The 19762-nt window shown below is 41.2% G+C and overlaps 2 long non-coding RNA genes across 2 annotated transcripts; one reads left to right on the top strand and one right to left on the bottom strand.

The window, feature by feature from the left end:
* The first annotated feature begins 3063 nt into the window (after positions 1 to 3063).
* On the top strand, positions 3064 to 17585 carry LOC111272651 (uncharacterized). Its single transcript, XR_002687635.2, has 3 exons — positions 3064 to 3227; positions 14176 to 14313; positions 16866 to 17585. It is a non-coding gene; the product is annotated as an uncharacterized LOC111272651 (long non-coding RNA).
* LOC111272650 (uncharacterized) lies at positions 13516 to 18478 on the bottom strand. The gene is made up of 3 exons (XR_002687634.2): positions 18260 to 18478; positions 17579 to 17824; positions 13516 to 13857 (listed from the first exon to the last, which is right to left on the bottom strand). It is a non-coding gene; the product is annotated as an uncharacterized LOC111272650 (long non-coding RNA).
* Between the last annotated feature and the right edge of the window lie 1284 nt (positions 18479 to 19762).

Raw genomic sequence — 19762 nt, 5'->3', positions numbered from 1 at the left:
ACATTATTATCTATAATGTAAAAGCACGATGAAATGAAATACTGAAGTAGTTTCCAAATTAAGATAATGTCACCTCGCTGACATTCGTTCACCTTATCTAGTTGGAAGGTCGAGACAAATCAAAGCCGAGAACGATTTTTTGTGATCGTCGTAACCATCCGTCATGGAAGCCGTTCTAGTTCTATTTAGCATTAGATATTGTGGATTTAAAAATGTCAGCGAGGTAATTCTGGTCGGAACGCTAACAAACCGGTTAAATTCCGAAAATCCCTGGGAGTGTCTTGCCGGGCGAGGGGTTGATATAAAAGCAAGATTATAGAATTTTGTTTTTACTCCTGTATTAGACAGTTTTCCTCCAGTCAAGTCAGATACTTTATCACGAACATAATTAGCACTGAAATTTGAACAAGTACCTTAGATGCCCTCGGCTTTTCCACAGCGTGAGCTAGCAGACGCCCCGTCGGACATTATGTATGCTACAAGACTCGGCAACATAGCGTATCCTATAAGATAATATTGGTGTTACAACAGCCATTTAGAACAACAACCCAGCCTACAAGTGCTGAGCTGCTTGCTCTATCGGTTATGTGTTCTAGCTTAATATACCTTATATTATAGTCGGTGCCTAATCAAATAGGCTCAAGTGATATCAGTGAAGTATTTTCGACCAGCGAGGCTAATTGTGCGCAGAATCGCTTAAAGCCTGATTACTTATTGAAATCTCATTTGCTTTGTCGGGGCGGGTTCCAATATGAAGTTGTCCGCTGATGCCGGCAAACCTTCTCATGTACGGCTCGTCCGTGCGTTGATCGGCATTTATTGACTGTTCTTTGTTATTATTTATTATTTTTATTATGTTATTATTTATAATTATTAAATAAGGCCATCCTCTTACTCTTCGAATTCGTTAAACGTGTTCACGGACTCCTCGTGTTGCCAAGTCACACGTTACCGATATTTTCCTCGATACAAGCACGTACTATCGTGCTTTCGATAGCTTAAAATTCAGTAAAGCTTGTATGTCGAATACACGAAATACAAAATTACTATTACAAACAAGTATTTTGAAGTGTAACCTGTCGAATTTCAATTAAATGGATATAACTGTTCCCGTTAGGAAGGGCTAGGGAAGATCCTTCAACTGGCGTTTCTTACTTAACGAGTGAATTCTACGAGTGAATTGAGGTTTTAGCTTGAATTTCTTCGAATGAAGATTAAGCTGCCGTATAAACTCTTTTAAAGCCAATCTTGACAGTCGCAAACCAAAAGTGCTTCATTAGCGAAAAACAGCTGAATCTACCTGAGTTCATTGTAAATGATGCGCCGATAATAATAATTAATTGCTATATTATTAACGTCTCCGCTGAAGCCTAGACAGTGAATCTTTTGTTTGAGAAAAACCGCCTGTTGATTCTCCAATCAGAAATTGAACTTTTCAATTAAAGGCGTCAAGGCTTGCTATCGATTTATACTATGTTTACATAGCGAGCGAATGTGTTTTTATTAATATTTATTTAAATTTTGAATTCTTTATCCAAGTGCATTTTTGCCCCAAGCCCATACCCTAATTATATATATATATATATATGTACATATGAATCATCACGGTCACTGCTAATAAACCAAATCATGATGTTACACTGATAGTAAGAACTAGGTCGCGTAAAGCATTGTAGGAGCAGGACATACAAGGCCAGCGATGATCTCGAATGAACACATCTTTAAACGTTCCCAGCAGTACATATATCAAAATCCTAACACTATTGGGCGAACGCTTACCAAGACCTATATGTGGGTGTGTGACCTTTCAATTCCTCACTTAAAAAACGTAGCTATTACTGCATGTCATCTACAATTTCGTACGTACATCGCAGTACATAAATACCGTGACGTGCGGCTGAAAAGGTCCGCAGATTGCGTTTAGATTTTGGAGACAGTACCAAATAAGATCTTCTTGGCGCTTTCGTGTGACCCTAATAGCGCAATAACAGATTACTCAGAAGGACTTTTTAGAGGAGCAGAACCTTCCAAAGGGTCGGCCTTAGGCCGTTTCTATGTAGCATCTTTAGCGTCACAATGATTTCGTGCGTGGGTAGACTGAATGCAAGACTGGATGCTGTTGCTCCGAATGGCAACTGCACGAAACACATAAATTACAAGAAAGTATATGCACTAGAGACATCATCGGATGAGAGCGTTGACTCGTTTCATTGCCAGACTTGAATTAGAGGGGTTTCTGCTATTACAAATTATACGTATATACTGCCCTCGTGTTGTCATGGTAAACACTAGATTTCACTTTCAAAAAGCCGATTTTATAGTCATTTAGGTAGTAAGATTTAATTAGCAGGCTCATTATACTGGAGTAGAAATGATCGAAAAGCTACTTTTATCCAAAGCGGATATAAAACACTTATTTATGTTAAATGGTACGCTCGGACACTTAAGACACACGTGGGGATTACATGTAACGCATATTACCTTTCAAAGACATTTCAAACTCCATAAGTCGAAGATATATATGATATATATGAGCTAGACTTATGAATCTAGATAAATGTTTGTCTAAATCACCTTTATTCATTTATAAAAAACCTTTTTGTCGGATTTTAAACACGAAAAAGACGTGATTGGCCTTACAGAGATCCCGCGGAAGTTTACAGAAGAATATCAATATAGACCGACATATAGACCTTTGTACAAATTTATTCACTGATCAAGATTCAGGCGATAACGATAGCCTCCTAAAACTGCTCAAGGCACGACCATATCTTGGTACGTGAAGGCGTACGCCTAAAAGTCCGTTGCAGGGTTAGTTAAACAGGCTTGTAAGTGAAAAGATGTAGAGAATCAGCCCAACAAACAAATATGAAGGCAATTAGCTGTCATCATTCAGTCGGGACCGGTGACTTGGTACGCCATCGTATCCCTCTCCGGGCCGTTGCGACGCGCGACGCTTTCCTAATCTACACCGTCACCCATGGACGGTGTACAGTACGTGGCAAGCTTCATATAAGCTGAAGAAGGTAGGTTTGCTATCATTTTGAAATTGTCCACACTACGAATGCTCAGAGCAAAAATTTGTATAGACTCTTGATAAAGGGATCTAGTCACATAATGTTAAGACTATCCAGTTTTTTGCTGGTGAACGAAAGGATCGAAGTGATTTACTCGGCAAGTAGATCTCGTTCTGACTTTGTTAAGCGTTACGGCATCATTCGAAAAAGGTGAGCAAGCGTGTTGAGTTGTGCAATATTTGAAGAATACAGAAACTCTGTCGTATTGATGGTGACTAAAATCAACGCATCAGGTCATATAACGTTAGGGACGTATACTGGAATTATTAGGTTCAACGGTTCATCTATCTTCGTAGATTACATAGAGCTTAGAAGCAGAACTTGCACACTTAAGGATTCAATTTACTTTCACAACCTTTATCTCGTCAGTTGAGGGAGGAAAGTAATAAACTGAGCTCCAATAGGTCCGATTTTTAATTCGAAGCTGCTTTTTAATTAAGAAACATTTCACTGAATCTGCCTACTTTTACCAAAATGATGTATTTTAATAAAAAGTTAATCATTGTATTCAATAAATGTCCGCTGCACTACACTCGTATAAACCCATTCATTGACCAGATGTTAGCGCTAAAAGATCTTCGACTTTTAGAAGATTACATATGATCTTCATATAGGTATATGAGCTAGCTAAAGCATCATTAATATATCTATGCTTCTTAAAAATATTCATAATATCAAGAACTCCGGCGTAACATATTTTCATCGGAATCAGTTATTTCCTTTGTTTACGTCACGAAAAGGCGTAGGGGATTCTATTGGTGGGCGAACGGCCTAACTATGTTTCGGGTTTTATGGTCGATATCATTGTTAGGCACAGGGACTTACGTGCACGCAAAATAATCTAACACTAAACGTATTCTTTAGGGATAATGGCTCCTTTTAAAAGTACTAGTCCAAATCGGATTTTCTATGAATGCATCCATCTATGAACGTCCAATCAAACAATCCAAAAAGTTTAGCAGATGACACATTTCATGTATATGCTTACAACGATTATCAGCACCGCCTTCGCCGTATCCTTCAAATGATAACGATGTTACGTTTTCATAGTATTTTTAAAGAATTTTATTATGTCCTTCTGTATCTATTGTTTCCAATCCAAAGCAATATATTCACTCTCGCGTGGAAAGGACCAATTATGAGATCGCATCTCACCCTCAAATGGGGTCCGTTATCATATGCTCGTTACTGTTATCCTTTTCACATGGCTAATTCGCGTCTTCAGTGTGGCCATTAAATAGTTTTGACTCAAGATTAACTAGCGTTCTGTTGTCCAGAACTCGTGTTGTCCTTAAAGCCGTTCATAAGTGTCGCGCCTCTCTCCGTCCTTGTTGAAATAGGTCAGATAGCACACGCAGGCAGTCCGGAGTGTCGATATCAGTTACCTAAGGTTCAGTCATCTAGATACGACTAAATCATGCATTACCCGTCTAGTCGAAAGCGTCTTAAAGGTTTTTGATCGCTTGCAGAATGCCTAGAGCTTGTTGAGCGCCACTGGCCCGCTATGCTTGCTGGTGCCAAGCTTCTGGTCGAAGAGTGTTTCTTTTGTTTTTTAAAAATTGCGGGAAAGTCCTTTTTAGAAGTTAGCCTGGGAAAACCACACGATGCAGATAGGACCGATGAAATTATTCTCGTTATCGACTCGCTTGGAAAATCATTCGAAAGAAAAAATAACCCAGAAGTCCTTGCTCAAACTGAGTGCGCGGCAGAAAAGGAGGCGCTCAGAAGTATCACTAACAATGAGAACACTCTATGAAGGTCTTCTTTTTCAAAAAAGATGTTATTCGAAGAAGCCGCGTAAACAACTGATGGAGGTACTCAAACCTGTGGCCACTGGGTATCGTCTCCCCCGTAGTGTAAACGGTTATGCTTTGATAATATAAAAATTTAATACCTGTCTGCGCGCTCGCCCAACCTTCCAGTGATCGCTGTCGAATCTAGACATAAGAAAATAAAAGACATGGTTCTGATTGGGAAATCCAGAAAGACTAATCGGGGCCTCGTTTCCGTACATTTGCATGGCCAGCAAGAATTAAGTATCTAAGATTTTACCCGAAGTAACATCTGCTTTCATTTGGACTATTCTCATTTGCTCAAACGATCGTAGTGCGTTGAACTATTGACAAGAACAGAATAAGGCATGGATTGTTGAACAAAAACGAGTAGACCCTTAAGAGATGAATCACGTACCGAACTATCCAAGCACTGGAACACTGGCAAAGTCCGCTGCTGATGACAGTACGGAGACAAAAGGATATGGAAACTCAATGGAAAGACAATATGCCGATATAAGCATTTAAGAGAGAATCGCGTTTTTTGAAACTATCCAGCATGCACACATCGTTTAAGACTCAACATAAAAAATTACCGAAGAACGGAGAAACATGTCAAAAGTGTATATCCGTACACTGACCAAACAGAAAATAACGACCGATAATCTGATGTCGAGCTCGTGCTGGCTCTCAGTGAAACGAAAGGAAAGGTTCTCAGTGAAGGTCATTGTAAGGAAGAAAAGTATTACATTAGTCACTGAATGTGATGCGCCCTTAGTTAGAGGGCGCCTAGGCAACCTTTTTACGTGGCCATACTACACACACACGCACGCTATAAAAATAGATATAGCTTGTCAGTTTAACGAGATAACGGTTCCTTAAATTGTGGATCTCGTGAACGAGTGCCGCACACACAGAGCTTCTGCTCAGCAGGCTTGGGTAAGCACAGGCTTGAATTTTCTCAAAAGGAAAGCCATCTCTGGCTTCGACGAGCAAGTAGTGTTGTTAGTTAAGCGTAATTGTGGGTCAACCTAAATGACATATGGAAATGTTATCGTGCGTTATGCCATCGAGTGAAACGCCTTATTTACCCGAGGGTCAATTGAAGCTGATGTGGCGTTCTGGTCCGAGCTTTCGGTTAGCAGTCATTTATCTGGCTAGAGCCTTTTCAACTATTTGTTTGTCTTTTTTTTCAAGTAAAAGTCATCTTTTTCTCGTTTTAGCTCCGTTTATTCAATTGAGGTCCACATAAGGCGGAAACTATTATCAGTTCCGTTATACATTTGGCCGCAACTAGCTATTAAATAAATTAAAAAGCATACGTATATAATAATTGTCGTTATCACCACTGTCGTTATTACCTCGAATCATCGTGACGTTGACCTCTTACATCATTCTTGAGGTGCTTCATTCTGCGGCATGGCTGGTTCTTACTATCCGTGATCTAGAGCAATATATATTCGCTCTAGCTTTAAAACGACTTAATTCCCAAAGCGTACCTCACTATTCTTAGAATCTATTACCTCGCTCTTCCTTTGCTGTATCGTTCTCGTACGACTGATTTATACAATTGATGTGACCCTAGAAAGAGTTGTCCGTGTAACAGTGTTCGATTGATGAATTGATCTGTCAACGACAATAGATCGCCTTATGCTACGCTGGCCTAGAACTTGGTCTTCTTTTTGAGCCCATTTATGTATGATGTCTTTTACTGACTGATTAGACTGGGATGTTTCGCATTGTTAGCGCTGAGTTCAATCAGGTAACAGTCGTAGGCCGCTTGAAGCGTAGTTAACTTAAGATTCGTTTGGTATCGCTCAGATTGTTAGATACAACTCGACTTTGTTTTTTACCTGGCGACAACTATTTACAGACCTTTCAAAGGGTTCGATCTCTTACAAATATTTCGGGTTCGAATCGAGACGTGGAGTCAACTGCCTGTTGATGCGCGACATCAACAGTGGGTCTGGTATTCTCTAAAGAGTGCCGGAAATCACCTTTCAATTTGATAGTTTGGACATAACACAGTAAACATCGTGAAAATTGTTGTCACTTCTCGTTGCTGACCTGAAGATTCATACGAAAGCGAATAGACCCGATGGGTTGAAGAAGTTTAAGATGGCTTAGATGAAGTTCGTGTTCAGGCTCTGAACGGCCCAGAAAAGGAGGCGTTCGAAAAGGTCAAGGAAAAAAATAAACACTTTATAGAGGTTTTCGTTGGCAGATGGAACGAATAAGCAGGATGAAGAAATTGTGCAATAACTTAAACGTTCAGTGCATAGGTACCGTCAACATCACCCACCATGCTTTGGCAACGTTTGATACCATAATAAAACTCCATTGTCCGTCACAAGCAAAGACTTTTGAGTCCAGATTCAACGAGAGGCTAGATGTTATTCTGAATAGGATATGCACAGAAAATCGGCTTCGCTACGAGATATGTTTATGGCGAGCTAGAATTAGGTATCTGCGAATTTACCCCGTGTATCCGGTTCCATCAGACCTATTTCCGAAAGACAACTTTGCCAATGACGTATCCGCGGAAATGGTCACAACAAGTGTACCCAACGCTGGACTTTTGGATCTGTAATAGATGGAATTAGGACGGATCGTTGAGCAAATGCTGTTGTACCCCTACGCATGGACGCCTATCCCCAGCAAATGCCGGGGGATTTTGAAGGATTGTTTCAGCAGAGTCCACTCTTAATGATCGCATTGAGCCGAGGCAAATTTGAACGGCTTATTAATGGAGAGATGTTAGATTCAAGATAATTGCGTTGCTCTAAGACATTCGGGAGACCACCCAGTACGCCAATTACTTAGACCACGACTAAACACATTATTAAAGAATTGAACAAATATTTCGAAAGCGTACGACTATGATCATCGTCGCATGTACATGTACAAAGGTAAACTTTTAGCAATAAAAACTAGCAATAGCTTTTAATTTTTTTTTCGCGGAGAATTGTATGAAATCAAACATTATTGACAACTAAACAATTTTAAAGCTAGCATCAGATGTGAACTCAAACCTCTATCATGAGCCTGAAACGCTCCTTAAGATAATTCTCTTCTTTCAATATGTTGTAATACCGCAAATCTGTCGCGATTCAGTAAAATTGTTTAACATAAATCAACGAAATCTATAGGAACATAGTCTTCGCTAATACCATTACTGTCGAGTATATTGCCTTGCTAAGATTGGCTGGGTCCTTATGGCAAGGCTTAGCCACTCCTAATACACTCTGTATATATACATGTACATGGCGTTTCTAACATCGGCTTTATCAAGTCATAATATAGCAAAGGTGCGACGGCAATATTGCGGGGAGTTTCAAATAGATCAATTTCTATGACCTACAATTAATTGGGCAACTTTGAAGCTGATGAAACTTTTCAAAGTAACGAGATAAGAAAGAAATCTCAAATCATAGCGAAATATCCCAGAAACCTTAAAAGCAGTCCAGTTTAAAGTTTCAAGATGTAAGATCACAGTAGCTGGAAACGTTTCATTCTGACAGTGGTACCGGGCATCAATAATAACGATCCTGACGAAGAAACCCATAGGATACTTCGTCCGTCTGCCAGACGTGACGCCAGTAAGCCTGTTCTTGTAGGCGTATTGCACCAGGAAACCGACAACGCGGGAAAACTTAAATACTGAGGATCGAATAAAATGTTTGTCGAAGCTTTGGAAATTTGCGAAATTTCGACACAAATATTTGAGAACTTATTAAATCAAAGGGAAACTATTATTAGCAATGTACCGACTAAAAACGGTAACAATTCTAAACCTGCTGTGGGAGGAAAGGTATTAATAAAGAGAACTTATATACCAGGTATAAATAACGCTACGTTTATAATTGTTCAAGTTATCTATAAATTTCAAATACTTAGTATCTATTCATTTGGAAAGGGCCAGAGGATACGCTCGACGGAAACGTCGTGATCAAACAGGCAGGTCGATATTTGATCGATGCTCTCAGAACATCAAAACATTGTCACCTATCTACTGCGATTGAGAACGAGGTCCTGTTGTGAGCCTTCTAAAGACAGCCAGTTTGCGACCGTATCAAGCTTTTATCATGTAATAAATTCAAATACTCTATCATATAACAGCTGTATTACGGTAAGCAATATCTACACTAGGCCGACTACGCATTGCACCGTTGTTCCTTCGTCAACAATTGAACGAACACGATTTGTTAATGTTGTATAGAGCTGAACGTGAATGATCGTAAGTTGGACACACATAATAATTGATGAAGTTGTAGTTGGCCCGTTTTACCTATCCGCCTGAGTGAGTGTAAAATCTTCATACTAAAAAAATCAATCATGTTTTTTTTTCTTTCAGTAGCCTTTGTCTCCGGCTCGAGACAGAAAATACGATCGATAACTTTGTGCAGTATTTGTCAACGGCGTATTTACCCTATAGTCTCAATTTGCCTCACAGTCACCAGCTTTTTTGAATCGTTCATCAGCCTTCTATCTCGTCGACATCTAAGCTATTGTCCATTGCTACTGAAGCCAGCGACGTTGGTAAGAAGCCAAAACAACTACTTCGAGGTAACAAAAATGGTTTTCAACATCCGGAACAAGTAGCGACACAACGCCGTCCGACGGCGCCGGCTTCATATCAGAGTTGCGTCACCGCAGCTCCGTTTCCGTTCAACCACATTTGTTCATTTTGCGTTTTTGGCTTATAAGCTCTCCGATTAAGCTTTTCCTTTGCTTGGAGGCCTAATTTAGCTTATAATTATGATTTTTATCGGTTGGAAACGTACATGGGGGAATCTACCGCGATCTCATCAGTCAGTCAGCCGAGCCGCTGGAAGATAAGAGTACGCCCCTGTTATCTTCTCAGGTCGTTGGCCGCGCTAAATCTCCAGCGATAGAATCTACGTACACATTAGGTTGTGCATACTCGATACCGCTACGGTATACAGAAAAACAATGAAGGTGGAGAGAGGCTCAAGTACGAAAGCAAGCATACCGTCGTTTAATGTTTCTGTGCGGAACAGGAATGTACATGAGCTATCATTATTATTAAAAAGTAATAAGCAATTTGATGATTTTCGTAATTATTTGGTTTGGTAATTTGGTAATTATTAATAGTAGTCACGGCTGAAGGATTGGACTCTACATGACTCAAGGCAGTATTTTCTCGGCGTAATTCGCTGGGTCTATGATACCGCTACGTTTTGGCCGTATAATTGAAAAAAAAAAGAAAAAATTTATATTTAGGCATTAACCTCATATAGATTTCGTATATTAATTGATGTAGGAGACCACTAATATGGTTTTCTATTCCTAGTTCGCACATTTCGCGGAATTTACCATTATGTATTAAGGATGGCCAATTCAAGCATCACACAAGAAATTATACATCTTTGAAGTGCGATTGCTCGAAGCATAAGAATGCCCTACATATCTAGCCGTCGAAGAAGTCAGACGGAGTGTTTTATTATCACTTAAAGTAGATGTAAACAAAACACAAGTCCATTACTCGGGTCCAAATAGGCTGGGTCCTTTTTGGGCGGCCAAGCGCTTAGTTGAAAGAGATTAGTAATCACCGCTTCAAGTGCCAGCAACGACACATAGCACATGATTTGTATGAATGAAAGAAATCTATTTATTCTCCGGGCCCACCGCAGAAGAGGCGATTTACTTCCAATGATTACCCAGTACTCTATGCACTCGGTACATAACTTTCTAGTTAAATTTCCAGCATCGTGAGATCACAGTTTTCTACCGAAATTCTTTTTTTCCATTTGTAAGGTCATCGGTATTCCCATCTACCGCCATCGAGAGTCAGACTATCTCAGCCATGCTGTTTGTACGGACGAGGCAATAGCTCCCTAATGAAGTTCCATGATGAAACAGGACCCCGAATGAAACACTTATTTATTATATGAACCCAGGAAAATTAATTTGGCAAGCATCCCAAACGATTGTACGAACTTCGTTCTGAAAGACATCATGAATTGTTTATCAATACAGCCTGGTCGTATTATTTGTGCGCCGCATTGATCAACAGGTTGATTGCAATCGATTTGGCACCTTTTCGGAGAATAATTTCTATTGAGTTGTGTTTACTGATAAAAAAAAAAAAAAAAAAAAAGAAAAAAGTTATATACACAGGTTTCACCAATTTCAATACATAGGCGACGACAGTATAGGTTGCTTTTCTTGTCCTGTAATAGCCTAGTCGGTAACGTATTTGCCTGCTGATCTTAGGGATACGTTGTTGTCTAAATTTGGTCTTAGTTCGTGCTGGAAGCCAGCCTTCTGTCTGGCGGAATGCTTAAGGGCGATCCTGGACGTAAAACTCGAAATGTAAAGCTTGCTTTCTTCAGATATACTATAATTTGAGCCTATCAAACCTAATCGTAGATTTACTTAACTCTGCTTATCGAAATACTTTGCTTTTAATTGTAAACTTAATGGCCTCGATTTGTTTTTTTAAGATGCATCGATTAGGAACGACCATTTGAAGCTGGTGTTTAAGGCCGACTTCTTAAAAAACAAAATCTTAGCGTGCCCTGGTCAAGCTATTCTGGATAATAAAAGAATTATACTATAAACATAGACTCGATAGAATAAATTAAGTTGAAGGAAAATGACGAAGCCCGTCGTAGGATTGTTTCTTGTACGTTTTATCGTAGCGGTTTAATTTTCCTTTATTGCTTATAAAGTATACAAATAACTTCGTACGCTAGGTGTAGGGTGCAAGCGTTTCCATATCGATCTGCACCAGATTTTTATGCGGGTAAAAGGGTTTTCGCTCTCTTTATTCAACGGTTCGAAGGATCAGCGAACTGATCCATGCGGGCGTGTATGAATTTGTCTAAACATTGATCCCACTCGAATAGACAGAAGCAGAAGCGATAGCGTATATCTGAATTTATACAATTGATAGTTGAAGCTATTGCTTCACGTGTTTATCTTGCCTTTGATCCAGTATCGTTGCCGATAGCTCCTTTTAGTTACACGGGAGAAAGGCTGTTACAAAGTTCCGCATTTTTCGTTCGCATCAAAATAGTAGAATTTTATTTTAAAAAAAAAAACCTATAATTAGGACGAAGAAAACATTAAGTTGCTCTGTTACATATGCATCACAAAAGCGATTTCATGCAATGACAACGTATCACTAAAAAACAACAGACTATAAGGAATAACTATATTCTAGATAATTGCGTTAATGCCTACCAAATAACAAGCGCGGCAAAACTTGACCTGAATCAGGCCTAACTATGGACCCATCCGCACTCGCCATGAAAGAGCAATAGATTCATTTTTTACTATTTATTTAATTTTCCGGTGTGTCTATACAAAATAAATCACCTAATGGATAATATATTTAGTACGAACGAGTTTGACAGGCAATAAGAAGGGTCACAAAGGACGCTGATCCAAGCGAAGCTGTTGCATTGCCATAGCCCGCTTACGCCAAATCATACACTCACTTGCATTGCTCCTGCTTATATCGCTTTCAATCATATTTTTGGTCCTCGAAAGGTTTCCATCATTCTGACACGAAGATACGATTGCGCCAACTGCGTTCACTCTGGTGAACAACTTTGATAGTTAGGCGCATCCTCTTCAAATATCACATCCGATATATACCTCCGATTACCCATTGGCTTTCTCGTCGTAGTACGATTCTTCCGCTGCCGTCATAATCCCTTTGCTGCTCCTTACCCCGGCCGTGAGTTGGGCCCCGCGCCGACGCGGCTACGTATTTCTGTCATTGCCAGAGTTACACTAGCCCTATCATCGCCAACGCGTATACTGTGTTTACTTTGAGTAACGCTAGCTTCTGTGCTAGCCGATAATACTCCCGAGGCGAGCAGCTGTGTTTGAGCCTTGGCAGAAGAGCTCATTGCCTCAGATGCCCCACTGCCGAACTAGGCAGACGTTTCGTCTTCCCCTTTTGTGTTCGTTTGTGATCCTTTGTTCGCGATTTAACCAGATCACCTCTACCGATGTTTGCATCTACCTACTAAGCCAGCAGAAGCCACCGGTTGGACGCAAGGTCGAGGCGCGAGGCAGTATGCGAGTCAGTGACGGGGGTCCTGGGGTACCCCACACAAAGCCCGATCGCTCGCCGTACCGTCAGTCCACCGTTGACAACCACAGCAACTCTCGGTAGAATTGAATACAAGTCGTGGAACAGCCAGAACAAAAGAAGGCCTCAACCAGTTCAGAGCAGAAACGACAAGGCCAGTGATACCATGATGCCACGTGCATCCAATGCCCAACTGACGTCTTCTTTGGACATCCTTTGCGACGCAGAATCAGCGTGGACGGTCCAAGATGGCGATGATGTGGTCAGGACCGCCAGTGGCTGAGAACGTCAAGTCAGGCTAAGGCAGAGGCTCTGTCAATCGCTAAGTGAACTAACGGCTCTGTGGCCCTTAGCACCCGGCTGAATTGCTTTCAGCAGCCCGTTCTAGTGACATCTCCTTTTTCATAATTTCCCCAAAACAGCCAAAACCCAGGAATTTGCTTAAATACGGGGGTTTTGCACTGCAACAAATTCCGTTACGTGACAGCGTTGTGTGACTATCACAATGGCGTCTCTCACTTCATACAGCATTTACAGTAGCTATCAAATACTTCACAGATGTAGATAGTAAATACGAGCATTTTAACTTAATCTCAGTTTAATTTAAAGTCAGTTTGAATAAATAGAAATATATATATAGTTGTTAAATTAACTGAAAGAATGGTTTTGAAGCTATTTTTCCTCCATGGCCTAAGCTCGTTGGCTTCGTCGACGAATCACACGAACGATGTGATGCATATTCTTTTTGCTTGAACACATCTTCAACGAAAGCAATTGAAGACGTCACCGAATGTCGTCATGACTATCTTCGCTAGATGGTTGTCTCGTTGACTGTATGCGCCATCTTCAAACTAGCGTGACGCTTAACGAGTTTTTCGTTTCAATGAAAGACTAATATTGTCACCCTTCATCAAATTAACAAAACGCAGTCAGAAGGAAGCTGCAAGGGGTAAAAAAACTATTAGAAACGTTTTCTCGAATGCGTTTTTTACGTTCCACGTAATGATATTTTCTGTAGTGGGTAACCGAAGCGTACTTGTAGATTACAAGGTTTTCGTAAGGTAACGAATAGTCGTCATCAGGTTCGTGTCGGCTTGACATGCGGCTGATACTTTTCGATTTGGCAAGCACACATAGTCTGCTAAGCTATGAAGCGTAAGTATTACATTTTGCTATTGCCCATCTATTATCACTATTATTATTATTGAATTTTACCTTATATATATTTTCTGCTCGTTTGCCTCTTCCTGTTTTTTAGGTTTTGGCCTTTGAGCCTTAGTATGTTCGAAAGAGCGTACATTCTAGGGAGGCTTAGTACCCGAACCAAGAGATGCTTCACTTAACCAAGCTTCATAACCACGTCACAGACATAGAGCATGCTCAATATGGCCTCCAGGTAAACTGTGAACTTAACTATTCGCATGGAACCAAAATCGTTTAAATACATTTTTATTAAGCTAGATTTTAAGGTCGAAAGAATTAGATAAAACATTTAAACGGCATATGCTTGGCTAGACGTGAGTTGTTAATCATACAGTCCATTAAACCTTAAAAGGCGGTGAAGTAAAAATCGGCCAGCACTATCATGTGGCATACTCATATCGATATACTAAGTAGTACGTATACGCGAACATATGGCCTAAATATATATATATATATATACCGTATACAATTAGGAACGATTACATAAAACGTATATCAGACACCCTTCTCTCGTTCCGATCACCAGAAAGCCCGCATAAAGTAGTCCCCAGCCCAATCAGTGAATATTTATTTATATACGGCTTTAACATCAGTTAGGATGATAACAGTACAACCTGAGATGACGTCCTAGTGCCTACCGAGATAGTCAATTGCTTCCGCTCTAAGGAGCTCAGAAAAGTTCGTGATATGTAGGACATACTTTTTGATACATGCCTCTTCTTCCTACTTATTTCGCTCTCTTTCCGGAACCAGCGGCTCCGGATGATACTTAACATTATATGCAGCCAAAAAGAAAAGTGTGATTTAATAAAGAGACAACTAAATAATAAAATTAAATATATTACTGCAACTGCTCGGTTCGAAACGGAGTGATGCTACCAGACTATCACCGTACAACGGCTTGCGTGCGATCACAGGTCATTTTGAGGTCCTTAATCATAACAATCTCTCTCAGAGTTCTCTAGCTGGGATGGTAATCGATTTTTCAGAGGTCGCGCGTGTATCTTTGAAATGTAGAGGCGTTTGAGACTCTCTGTCCAAAGTAGAAATAGTGTAGTAGATGCGGTTGCTTTCAGTTGCCAATGCCGTGCTTTATTAGGGCCGCTTAACAGTTATGAAGATCGAATGAAAATGAACGCCGAAATGGTTTGTTTCGTCCAGTCCTATACCGCTGTCCTTTTTTTCAACGATTACCGTGATTAATCTCGACTGGGGGTTATCATTGTAAGTGCGATTTCAGTAACCGTCCGCTTTAAGTAGCTCAATTTTCGTTTTAGGGTTTATTTTTAGGATCTATTCAATTTGCTAGCGTACAGAAAAAATGTTTTGCCGTTTACGTAAAGTTTTAAGCGTTACTCCAGACGGCCCTGTTGGCCTTATCTGTGTTTCCTTCAGTAGACCTATAAAATGGCATGGTAAAAGTATGCCATAGTAATCATCTGACAATGCCAATATTTAAAGCAGCGATGGTCGCATGTTGATATTTGCTATAACAAGGCCACTAAAAGCGCATTAGCTACTCAGACCTTGCCGCTATCAACCTATGGACAAGCTATGGCCGGAAGTTAAAGGTCCAATGTTGTCAGATGTCTTCACACGGTACTTGAAGCTCTCTGTTTTACAGCTTCTAATTTATTGCGCCTAAACTATCGAGATCTTGGAAACCAAATGTCGCGGTGGAGAACACGTCGATGACAGAGAAGTAAATCATAAATGGCTGTTTCGAGCTGAATTGCGCTTTCGAATTTGCGCTATATCACACTATACGCTCTTATTTCGAACCTTTGTCTACGTAAGCAGACTACCAAGGGGTGCTTCGATTGGCTTTGCGGCAGGGTAATTAACGAACACCGGGAACGCAGGAAATCCACACGTGCTCGAACGATCGTCGACCTTAAACTCTGAAATATGCTTGATAGGATTTCAGGCCTGCTAAACACGAATCAGAAGCGATACTGCTTAGATATGCCTCGAAAAAGCAACTGCGCAAGCGGTTGGTCGTGCACTCTGATCGTCATTGCATTCAAAATCGGCTATGTAAAGTAGGACGCCGAAGCGCTCCTACTGCGTCATCATTCCTTCTGTAGCTTGTTCCTCCCCCTCTGCCACCCGCCCGCCCGCCCCCCAGTAACGAGCTCTTGAAAGACGTAGCAAGTGTAAAAACAGTCAGTAGTATTGACAACAAGAAAGAATGTATAGCTAGACGCAGGTTACCGAATACAGTGTATCACTGCTTTTCGAGATGCGACAGTGCGAATTGCCTTCGAGTACAGACAAACTCCCTGTGCTTATCGAGTATAGTATTGCTCTAACGGTACTAACCGTCCGCAAAGGAACTCTCGCGAATGTTGTTACAGGTAGTCAAAGGGCCATGACTGAAAGCATAAGCCAACCTACATGCATACCATCGGCTCGCTTGAAAAGGTTTTGGAAATAGGACGTGTAACCTCTGAATACTCATGCATACGACGTACATGGTACATACGTATCTTCGACGTCGTACAGCAAAGACAACCTGTGTCAATGCAGAGTCTGCTGAAACCGGGTACAAGGGTAATGATCGATGTTGGGGGGTTAAAGGAAAAGGGTAGCACCACGTAATAAAGCCTTTGAGAATATAGAAAATAGGTTGGTTTGATGGGATCAGGATAGCATTAGCAATACGAGTAAGTGAAAGGGAAAAGAAAAGGGTTAAGTAAAGAGAACATAATATAGCAGTCATATTAACAAGTTGAAACTTTGCAGACCACTGCGCCTGTTTGAGGACGGATAGTCGTTGCCAACCGTCTCGTTCTATACAATAGCAACGATAACAACGGCAAGCACGCGACGTGGAGACAATACAAAGGTTTGTGCCTATAAATGACACTAGAGAAGAGCAGAAAGGCAGAGAGAGCCTAGTGTGCCTGCTATAACGAAATATGTACGTGCATTATTCGGCCTTCAATTTCCTCAGTTCATGCAAACTTGCTTGGGAACGTTATTACTGTGCATATAGTAGAAGAGTGGACTATGTGGGATAAACAAAATACCGCAACACAGAAAGACTGATACATGGCGTTACTTTAGGAAAATTGAGTCGGTAGAGACTCAAAGGTAAATGGAAAAGATGTTCCATATCGATAGCAAACATACGCTCGAGTACGATTGAAGATGTGTTCGCATCATGTGAAGCAAACTTCAAGTTGTTAGGTATGATGAACTGTGAGTTTAAGCTGGTTCTAGTATATGTTGCAATGAACAGCCAAACTTGAACAGAAACTTGTCGCAACGAAACAAGTTTTCGTGCCGATATTCTCTTGTCCAATAGAGTTACATGAATTTCATCAGGATCTTGGTTTTTATTATTAACGAAAGCGAAATTACCTACATATTTATAACGTGTATTGAATAAATTAATTCAAAGTCGACTTTATCTATTCAATGCCATTTTTTTGTAGTTCGTATCAAATACCTACATGCAATTAAGGCTTAATAAAATTGATAGCCTTCTTTCTTTGTCGAAGCATCCGGCACTAAGAGTTTTCGTTATCTTGTTATACCGCTCTGATCGCTTATTTCAATCGTTCGAGACGCTTCGCTTAGCAGAATCCTCTTCAGCCTTCTGGAATCCCAGATGAAGTTCACTTCTTGGAAGAAAGACACATCGTTGACAGAAGAGGAATCAAGTGTTTTGTCTTTATGGCGCGCCCATCACAGAAAAGCTGTCGATTAAGAACAAAGTGAGGTCATAGTAGCGACTAAATGAGGATTACGTGAATCGTTCTCCAGGACACAAGTAACTATTTGGCCTTTTTCAGGTTCGTTCCAGTGTAATCTATATGGAGAGCGCAGGATTCCGCTCACATTATTATTACAATGATCGGATTTGAGACTAAATCTTGGGATCGTTGGAAGTGTATAGCACCATGTACCAACATTCAACATGTTCAATGTTATACCTGTAACGATCTCACTATGCAGTTGTGTAAGAACCAATTTGTTCTATCAGAAGATCGCCGAACCTGATTAAGGACGATTTAATTTAGGCCTAACTCACATCACCGTTCATGTCCGGGAGCTCTTGCGTAGCCTCCTGCGCTAATTCGACATCGTAACTCCTACACAAATAGAAATAAAATAAATGATGCGAATCATACCATCTCACCCTCGTTTCGTAGCACGTAAAAGCTAATAATGCAATTAAACTGCGTCAATGGTCCTGCAGAACTCCTCACGGCAAGACATTCAGCACATCGCATATACACGAAAATAAGTAACGCACTTTTAAAACTTTTATCGCAAAGTAATCCGGCGCTTCGCCGAAATCGCGATGTGAAACCGATATATTGCTCGTGTCATTGCCGCCATCGCTCGGGCTGAATATGGACGACGAGAAGGAAGGACCAAAATTACGAAAGGAGAAAGAGAGTTGTCGTGTCTCCTTCCTCAGCCTTTTCTACCCACTTTCCGCCTGCTATAACTAAGTACCCGTCGGGCTCACCGGCGCGCCTTCGGTCTTTCCTTTGTCTCAACGATCTTTTTCGCATAGCGCGAGTTCTAACAACATCGAGTCACAGCTTACACGCGCGATGGTTGACGTGAAGCTCCGCAATCAGTAATCGTCCGCTCCCACGTGATACAATTGACGTCGAGCCGTCCAAGCACATTATATGCATAGACCGCATAGATTGGTCGAACGGATCTGCTTGTTGCCACTTCCACTATAAACTCAAGAGGAAAATGTAGAGCAGCGCGCGCTTCGTGTGATGGAAGAACCTTTCTTTGTTTTTCCAAGTAGGTTCCCCATCGGTCTTTTTTTCGTTGTTCGCTCGCTCTTTATATGTTACAGCCTATTTGAGTTAAGCAGTAGAAGACGAAATGCGGTTGTCACTACCGACACCGCCTGTGAGCCTATAGCCATCGCTCAAAATAGTGAATAAACCCGCCCCCGATCAGCGTACGGAGGGCAGTTAAACAGTGGCATAGCGTATTTACTATGTCGCACACTGCTTTGCTCATAGTGTTTGCCCTCGACTGCTGCGAATTTTACTGTGCTGTCGCTCCTACTACGGACGCTGTTGGTCCCAGAAGGCGTCTAACGTGATCCTCGTTTGTTGGCACACGACCATAGCTCTCACGCCTTGGAGGACTCGAGTGGACGTAAATTCCCACACGGGCGGGAGTCCGCCGCCGCAATCCGTCGTCTGCTAAGCATTGCTCTTAAAATACCACTTCCACAGGCTAGCATCTACTTTCTCCGCCAGCCAGACCTGAACACGAGGGGCTTTTCTACGTCTGAAACCAAAGGAGATGTCTAGGACGTTATAAAACTACCATGCAAACTCGTTCATGACAGCGGCGATGGCGCCGGCCGTGTGGTGGCGTTCGAAGCTTGTACAGTAGCCCGCCCTCCCCCCCCCACGCCATAATCGTTCGTGAGAAGAGCCGAAAATGGATCCAGCCCCAGCGAAAGTTGGCTATTAGGGAAATGGTCGGTTGTGAGCTGGGTTATGCGATTCTAATGGGGGTTGTCTCCCTGAGGGCAGTGAAGGTTGGGGCAGGGAATGGGAGTTTTATAAAATAAGCGTCACTTTCTAGATTTTTCTTCTTGGCGAGAAGCCGGCAGGCATATGTTGTTAATGTGGATAAAAGTTTACCAT

Source organism: Varroa jacobsoni, unplaced genomic scaffold (genome assembly GCF_002532875.2).
Source record: "Varroa jacobsoni isolate VJ856 unplaced genomic scaffold, vjacob_1.0 contig02861, whole genome shotgun sequence".
NCBI classification, from domain to species: domain Eukaryota; kingdom Metazoa; phylum Arthropoda; class Arachnida; order Mesostigmata; family Varroidae; genus Varroa; species Varroa jacobsoni.
This window is presented reverse-complemented; position numbering and strand designations above follow the sequence as displayed.